A 10,029-nucleotide genomic window follows, 5' to 3' on the forward strand; every position below is an offset into this window, starting at 1 on the left:
TGCAGACCTTGCTCAAACTACCTCAATCATCCACAACTAGATAAAATGCTGGAAATCTCTGGTTCCCGAACCTTACAATAACATTCTCACCTGGTCTGACCTCATCCCCAAATGATTATGGAGCATCTGGCTCACTAGAAACAACAATTTCTTCAATAATAAAAAAGAGCTCACCACCATTGACACCCCCATTAACCTTTCCTTGGAATACAAACTCCTCATCAACACCACCACCAATGTCAATAGTCCCAAAATATTTATTGTGACAAATGGGAACCTCCCCCTATGGGCTTCTTTAAACTAAACATTGATGGCTCTGCAGGACTTCAACTTGGAATAGAAGGAATTGGTGAAGTATTCAGATATCACACTAGCTTTTGGCAGCTAGGATTCTCTGAAAACCTACACCATTCCACCCCAATCCTAGCGGAAATCCTTGCCCTTAGAAAGGGCCTCATCATTGCCAAGCAATACCACCTACACCCCTTTGTCATTAATACTGATTGCATAACTCTATTGAATATTGTATCAAATGACCACCCTCCCTGTTCTAACATTCTAAATGAATGCAGGTGTCTTCTCAAGGAGCTGGATGCAGCAACACTACTGCACGTGTTTAGAGAACAGAATAGGGTGGCGGATCAGCTGGCAAAAGAAGGAAAGAATGTCAACCCTTTTGGTGCTTTGTTTTTGTTATTGCATGTTCCATCTCTATCAGTACAAGCTCTTCTACAGGCTGATATAGTAGGAACACATTCAACTAGATTAATTTCAGACAATGTTATTAACCAACCAAGTCAGGTTGTGGCTGAAAACTCTATATTTTTGTCCCCTGACATAGTCGGGGAAAACTATACTCCCTAATTAATCTATGAAATCCTTGCTTACCAAAAAAAAATAGTGTACAACTTTAAACTTAAACAGTCGATTCAATAACTTTCCGAAAGGAAAGACCTCGTTGGCAACAAATTTATAGAAGGGTTCCCAAAGTTCTGTATATCTATATTGACACGTGGAGAATGACATGACAATTTGGAGATGACAACAACAAAACAGCTAGCAATGGGTATGACACGTGGCAGCAAAGTAACAATGTACTCACACTGTCATGGAGAAGCTATAGCCTTATCTGAATTTTATGGATAGGGCTTAAAAAGGCCGATTTAATATTTATTATTTCAAATATATTATTTATAATTATTATTTATTTTTTACTCGATGTCTGATATTTGTATTAAAGTTTTGGTTAATTCGAATCATGCATTACAGAGTTTATTCTGGAGATAATCCTTTCAGCAGAATTTTTTCTATATCTAGGGATCGAACACAAAATTTCTGATTAAGGATTAAGTAATTCCACCACAACACATGTTGGTGTTATTTATAATTTTAACACGGATATAAGCTAAAGATAAAGTATCTACATTTCTGCTAGTTATATTTTATTTTTATGCAAATCAAATGTAGTATTTTAACGAAATGTTCGAATATTAAAAATTAATAATATATAATATTTAAGAATTAGTTGAAATATTGATTTTACAAAATTAACAGATGAGTAGTTGTGAAGGAAAAAAAATTACGCCCATCTAAAAGTGAAGAAATTATTTTCTACTTTTGATGAAAATATTATCATTAAAATATTTGTAAACTAAATATTGGAAAATGACTTAATTTTAGAAAGTTATTATTCCTCCACACGCAACAGGTATAAAAATAGAAAAAAATATTTAAAGTGTCAAGAATTAATTAGCAGAAAATAAAAGAAGAGTTCGAAATCAAAATAGGCCTTTTATTTAAAAAAAATAATCAATTTATGTCATAGAAAAAATTAAAAATGAAATAAATAAGTTTTGTGCACTTATTTTATGCATAATATTTTTTTTTCACATTATAAAGGCTGACGCAATTTAAATTTAATAGTGCATTTTTTTCTGTGCACTGTCCATTTTTTCACATAGTGCAAAAAAATACACTATTAATTATTTTTCATGAATAGTGAAAAGTGGAATTTTTTTTTTTTACACTATCCATTTTTTTCACATAGTGCATAAAAAAGTGCAATATTAATTATTTTTCAGTGAATATAGAAATGTGCACTTTTTTTCGCACTATCCCTTTTTTATTCATATAGTGCACAAAAAAAGTGCACTATTAATTATCTTTTTGTGAACAAATAACAATAATAATATTACAAATATATTTTAATATTACCTAAATAACAATATTTTATTAATGTTATAAATATAAAAGTTTTTTTTTTTACTTATATAGCCATTTTTAAAAAATCAAATAAGATAATTTCAATTCTTAATTTAATGCTATGAAAATCGTTAGTTTAACTAAAACTAAAGTATTCTTTCAAATTATACAACAAAATACATATCCAAGATCCCAAAATTCTCTTTCTAGCATAATTTTTATTTTTTTTTTGAAATAGACCAAATATTTTACAAAAACGAGTACAATATTCCCTCAAAATATACCAAATATTTTATATTATGTACTTTTAAAAATTATTATATTTAATACTATTATTTATAACTTATACCAATTATATTTAAATGGTATAATGTATTTATTATTTTTACCAATAATTTATACTAATTTGGGTATAATAATATCTTACTAACTATATACATTTCTAATAATTTATACCAAATATATTCAAGTGGTATAAATTCTTTTATCATTATTATACCAGTAACTTATACCAATAATATCATGAATATAATAATTATACTACTAATTATGTTAAGAACATTAAGAATACAGTATAATAATATTTCTTACTAATTATATATATTATTATGAGATTAATAACCATTAAAAGGTATTTTATTAATTATCTTTGTAACATAACTAGAAAGAAAATGATTAAAAAATAAAATGAGAGTCCAAAGTCATATTTAAATATGTATTTTTATTTTTATCCAAACATTTTACTTTTAAAATTATTTTTTCATATACCGATAACTCAATAAAATTATTATTTTTTAGTTATTTCTTTGAAAGAGAGATAAAGTCAACTAACTTTAATTTAGAAAGTATCCAACAATTTTTTTTTGTGTGTGTGTGTGATCATAGGAGCTTATATTATTATAATTATAATAACATCACATGTACAAGGATTTGTCTTGTGGCAATCCCACTTTACAAACACTGACAGCAATAGTAATTGTCTTGCTGGAGCTAGTATTTATATCCTGATGACTATTAGCAGTAGTATTATACAATAGCTGATTGGTAGTAGACACTCGAATTGTCCGACGTGATAATTTCTCATTCCTATTACCCCACAAAATATCCAAAATGGACGTTGAAGGATCCCACATTAACCTAGTACTATTAGTAGTAGATATATTGACTCTAACCAGTGCATCTGCCATCTTATTCTGTTCCATGTAAATGTGAGTCAGCTGTAGATTATCTAAACTACGCATTAAGGACCTGCAGTCAAAACACAAATTTGAAATTTCATCAGGTAAGCTATTTAGGAGAGACATAAGCTGATAGCAATCCACATTTATTTCCAAATGGATGTAATGATATTGAACAGGTAATTCCAGTCCTATATGTAATGCATGAAGTTCCGCTTCTATGGGACTAAGCGCGCAGACTGTTCTTACATATCCTAGCAGTTAATTACCCTTGAAATTCCTAAAAACATCTATTGTAGATGCCAACTTTGTTGTACTATCAAATGTGGCATTCATGTTAAGCATTATCGAGTTATGAAGAGGGCGCTGCCATTTGAGATACATTGTTATAAGCTGCATAGTGGGATTTGATTTTTCAGTCATAAGCCAGAATTCTGTCACAAATGCTTTAATAGCTGCAACGGGGATCTGAAACGCCGCATTGTAAAAGACGCATTTATATCAAGCAAGCCAAATCATCCATAAACTATATCCTAGCAAAATTTTATTGGGGAGGTAAAAAAGGCACTTGTCGGAAATTTTGATGTTGAAAAAACATTGCAGCCAGGAAGAGGCAAGGTTAGGGATCGTGGCATAAGATTGTAAATCCTAAATTTATCACAGGATTCCTAGCTGCTCCTAAACGGGAGTGACAGCTTTACAATCTAGGAAAATGTGGGAGGTGGTTTCTTCAATGTAAGAATCGCAACTTTTACAAGCAGGTGAAGGTATACAGTTAATATAATATAGGTAAGATATAGTGGAAATTTGATTGTCATTCAGAAGCCAAATAAAGTGGTGAATTTTTTATGGCAGCTAAAATTTTCAGACTCAATCGAAAGAGAGAATATCTGAGTCAATAGCTAAGTCGGCATCCTGACAATGACCTTATAACGAGAACTGACAGTGAAGGAACTTGAGTCAATTAGGCCCCATATAATTTGATCCACCATGTTTTTATTATGTAAAGGAAAGTGGAAAGATTTAATTCTAGAAAGGATATCACAAGGGAGAACAAAAGAAAGACTTGACAGATCCCTGATGTTTGCCGACCTCAACCTAGATATTTTAGGTTGACTTTTGTGTTCCTGGAGTGGACCTTGAATCAAACTCTGAATCGATGCATTTGGTCCAACCCAGGATTCATTAAAGAAGCCAATATGGTCACCACTACCTGGGTACCATTGTAACCCAAGTTGGCATTGGCGCCGGCTTAACTTCAGCGCTTTCCAACTGAGAGAAGTGTCCCCTCACCGTCCTATATATTTAGCTCACAAGATATGAGCCCACAAATAGTTAGAATGGAAAGTACGCCATGTAGAAGAGGACAAGAGGGCCAGGTTTTTTGTCTCGATTCTTGGATACCCAAAACCCTCTGGTCCTTATATTTTGTAACAGAGTCCCATTTTAAAAGATGTATCTTCCTATGGATCAACGTATTCCCCCCCAAAAAAATTTATTTGTAAGTTTCCATCTTCTTAATTATATGGGTAGGGAGTTTCGCGAGGTACATTACATGATTTGGGAAGCTATTCAAGGTAGATTTAATTAAAGTCGTCCTCCCGGCAGAAGTCAGGAAAGGAGTCTTCCATCCAGCCAAATGATTCTTAAAGTTTTCCTATAAAAATTAAAAGTTCTGAGTAGTTGGTCTTTCGGTAAAAGTCAGATAGCCCAAATACTTTCCAAATCTACGTCCTTCAAGGATATTTAACACGGACATGGCTATGTTCTTTCGATCCTCCAGGGTATTGTTTGATAAGAATAACTTCGACTTAGTAAAGTTTATCCGTTGGTCAGAAATTGATCCAAAATGGTGAAGAATAGTTGCTATAGAATTGCAGGAGCTGGTGTCCATTGTCGCACAGAATATAATGTCATTGGCAAAGAATAAATTCCAATTGAGGTGGGGGCTCTAGCTTCTATTATTACAAGTTTCTAAAGCCCGTAATCAACTGCCAAATCAATACGCCTGGAGAGACGTTCCATGCAAAGAATAAAAATATAAAGGGAAAGAGGGTCTCCTTGATGGATTTTCAGTAAAGGAAAGAAAAAGGACGTCGCGAAGCCGTTCAACAGGATGGTGATTAAAGAGGTGGTGATACAGGATATAATTAGAGATACCACCTTATCGAGGAAATTAAAAGGGATAAGTGTATCAGGGATAAAGGACTATTCCAACCTGTCAAATGCTTTTTCTAGATTGATCTTGGCCAGCATATAAGATTTCCTACCCTTAGTTTTCCTGAAAAAATATAAAATTTCCTACACAAGGATTACATTATCCGTCAGTCTGCGATTCACCAAAAAACTTGACTGAGAAGGACCTATGATATCCTGAATAATTGGTGTGATATGGTTCACTAAAATCTTAATAATAATATTATAGGTAGTACTAGCCAGAATAATGGGGCCTATATTGGGTAATTAAAGTTGGGCTGAGGCATTTTGGAATTAGACAGAGGAAAGTTTCATTGATGGCCTCTAAAATACTCTATTTCCTAAAAATATTGAAGAAAAATTCTTTGATTGAAGTCTTTAGGATATTTCAGAATTTTTGGTAAAAGAAAGGATGAATATCATTAGGGTCCGGTGCTTTATAAGGCCTAAAAAAGAATACCGCAGTATGAATTTCCTAATGAGAGAGGCCTTTTGAGAGAATCAACCTAACTAAGGGAGAGGATATGGGATAACGTACGATTGACTCACGTACTAGAGATAAGGAGGTCCAATTTGTAGAGGTTATCGTAAAAGGATATCACATGTTCCTGAATTTCCCAATTTCTAGAAATGTAATTACCCACCGAGTATTGAAGAGATAAGATTTTATTTTTATGTCTTTTATGGATAGTGGACAAGTGAAATTTTTTTATATTCGCATCCTCTTCATTTAACCAATGAATACAGGACGTGAGCCTCTAAAATTCATGTTCAGCAGTAAGCAGCGGATTAAATTCCTAAGTGAGGGAATATTTGAGGTTATGCAAGAAAATACTTGAAGCATACCATAGAGATTATTGAATTTCATTAAGTCGCGCCAAAATGCATTTTTTCTTAGCGAAAATATTTCCAAAAATCTCCTTATTCCAAATAGATATCTTCTGCTCAAAACTAGAAATGGAATGCAGAAGGGAGTTATCCGTATCTCTCTAGGTGTCCCTAATTAAGGAAGAGAATTGAGGGTGAGACAACCAGATAGACTCTAGCCTAAATGGATTTGAAGGGATAATAACTCGAGGAGACAAAGATAAAAGGAGAGGACAGTGATCCGAATGGGTGCGAGGAAAGTGACTTACTGTCGCTTCAAGAAATAATTCTAAGCACTGAGCATTTGCACTAAAACTATCAAGCATTTCCAAAATGGATCTGTTATTCATACGAGAGTTTGTTCAGGTGAATTTACTGCTAGATTAACCTAAGTCAAGCATACGACAGTAATCCAAACACTGAGCAAAACAGTTAACTCTATTCTGATTTGTTGCTGCACCACAAAATTTTTAAAAAACCCTACAAACATCATTGAAATCCCCACCCATTAGCTATGGACCAGAGACTGGGTCGAATATGTGTTTAAGGTTTCCCCAAAGAACTAATCTATGGGACAGATTATTACAAGCATAAATAGCAGAAAAAAAAGTTTGTTTGTGGATGCTCTTACCTGAATCACGCAATGGATTTCTTGGTAAGTGAGTGCAACATTGGTTACATTTAACAGATCAGCATGCCATAAAATAGCTATCCGCCTACCTATCCCTCGGTCAAAACAACCATAACATTTGAAAAGGAAAATTCATAAGGCATAGACTAATGATTGTCCCTATGAGTTTCTAGCAGAACAACTAAAGCGGATTTATATAACTCAATAAGGTCTCTAAAATGTAATCTAAAATCCTAATATTTTTACCCCTTACAATTCCAGATTAGAAAATTCGTAGGTCTTATGAAGTGAAGGGAACGCAAAGAAACGTTAAAAGCAACATTAGTGTCCCTCACAGAGAGACTCAAAATCATGGCATATTTTTTGACTTTCGAATTCAGTGTCAGTCTTACATGAATTGAGCACTTGAACATATTTTGGGGACAATTTATGCTTAGTTTTTTCATACAATTCTCTGAGGAAGAATACTTGTACCCGACTTAAGAAAGTAGCCATTGTCTGTACTACTCTCGACTTGTTTCCCAGCTGATTCGGATTCTAAGAAGTGCGAGAAGCATTTAAGTTTAGGGCTTGCATCTAAATATCGGGGCCCTGCAATGCTTCCATAGGTACAATGGTCAAATAAGGTTGTATCCACGGGGCTGCCTCTTTTCTCGGTCGATGCTGCGGATAAAAGGGTAGAGCTTGTATACGCGGGTCTATCCCTGAGGGATTGTTGAAGATCTCTGAACTAATAGTTATTTCTTTTATAATTATGTTGGCGAGATCGGTGGGGTTCTAATTCAGCACTAGACACTCTCGATTATTCACTTGAAGGTAGAAGGTTAAAGCATAACTAGTCAGGGTTATTTCCAACCACTACTGGGTGGTTGAGCAAGGGTCAACATCGAGGACAAGTAAACTAGATAGGGAAGATGGTTGTGAGCCTACTCCATTAGCAGAATGTTGCTCTGAAGAAGATTTTGAATCGAATAAGGTGGAGGATGGTGGATATAGAGAGTTCTGATGGGGCAATTTGGATGCAAAGCCATAATTTATAGGAGTGGGTGTAGAATGTTGGTTTTTCAATGTTAGATGGCTTGAAGAGGGATGAGTTAAAGAGTCTAATAACGGAGAGAGTAACAGGTTGTTTTCACATGGACTGTAATCATTGTGGGGTTTTTGAAGAGTCATCTGAAGGTTACCTAATTTTTCACATACTTGGGGTAAAGTAGTAATTTCTCTAGTGGTAACATCTATATCCTTATCACACAAAGAAATATCTTTATTAGTGCTCTGAGGGAATCTTTTGTCGCCCTCTATGGGCCCTACTATGTAAGCTGTGACGTCACAAAGGCCACTTTTTTATGAAGTGAAGAAACGAGGAGTTGAGGGTATAAATGTCCTTTAGATTTGAATTAGTTGTAGAGTACTTACCTGGGACCACTCGTGCCTTGTTGGCTGGCTTTGTCGAAACTTAAGGCAAAAAAACCCAGTGCGAAGGTGCTGCCATAGCCATTATTGGTATGTTCTTTTTCGGCAATTGTTTCACCGGTCTTCTCTAGAAGGTGACTAACTACCAGACATCCTTATCCTTAGTAGTGTCATTCTTATCAGCATCACCAACCTGTAGATTTGGAGAATCGACACTATCCTTAGGTCGGATGTCTCCCTCATCTGGCCTACTATTTTTCGACAAGCCCGAGCTCAACTAATTTTTAAAAGAGCAATGGAATGTATGTCCTAATATTCCACAATTTGTACAGAGCAAGGTAAAGGTCTCATACAGAATTTTTTGTTTTAGTTCCCCAAAAAGGTGGTCTAGCAGAGGTTCACCCAACGACACTTGTATGCATAGCCTAGCATATCTACCTCGAGATGAAGAAGATGTGCAAGTATCAATTTTTCTCCAGATTAATGATACACTAATAATAGTTGCTTGAAGCTTTCAATAGAAATATTTATCTACAGATTGTATAAGTATAAATAATTTTTGTAAACTTTTAATCGATCAAAATATTCCTCAAATGATGAACGATTTTTATGCCATTATTTATTTACATTGCTTGATATTGTACAAAAAGGACACAATTAAAATGCAACACGTTAAGCTCAAGTTGAGTTCTAATGAAATATGGATTTATTTAGGGCCGTTGCTTTAGATTTAATGTCCTACTAATATTATTAATATATGTAAGAGGCCTAAAGCAGGCAACTCACAGTTGTCCTTCCAACTTGCTCGGGAGGTATTTTGATTGATCATTTTAAGTGAAATTGCTATGTGTTCAATCCACCTTTCAGCTGTTGTACGTATTTTCTCACGATTGTTCTGCTTCTTCATACCTCTCATCATTTTAATTTATTGTTGTGATTTATATCTGCTTTTTAGACTGATTTCAAGTAATGATTCTCCATTTCAACCATCTTTCTGAGTTGATTTCATTTTTGTATATTCTTGTTTTTGCTTGACAATATCAATTTACTCCACAAATAATTTAGTGTCTGCTTTGATGTCTAAATGTATTAGAAAATTCTTCAGATAAACAGACTTTTCATTAATTAGTTTCCTTCTGCTTTAATTAGTGATTTGTATTTCAAAAATTTTTTTTTTTTGAATCTTATAAAGCTATGTAGATTATGCTAAATGAAAAAATATGACAAAACTGTGAGAGTACTTTAATTTGTTAGGAATAGCATGATTCGAGGAATTTTTCTATCGATCTACTTTTGCTCGACTCTTCACATGCGCAAAACCTGTTAACAATTCAAAATATATGTCAGTATTTTTTCGAAAATTATTTTTATTTTTTTAGTGCCAACTTAACTGCAGTGGGGGATGACATCAGACGTAATCGTACTGTTCATAAAAGGATATTAAAAAGTACTTATTTTTAACAGATGTAGAAATATTGTATGCTCAAAAGTAAGAATTTTAACTTATGCTTGTTCACAATATAGATGTCGATAAATAAAAAT

Source organism: Capsicum annuum, chromosome 5 (assembly GCF_002878395.1).
Source record: "Capsicum annuum cultivar UCD-10X-F1 chromosome 5, UCD10Xv1.1, whole genome shotgun sequence".
Classification (NCBI taxonomy): Eukaryota; Viridiplantae; Streptophyta; class Magnoliopsida; order Solanales; family Solanaceae; genus Capsicum; species Capsicum annuum.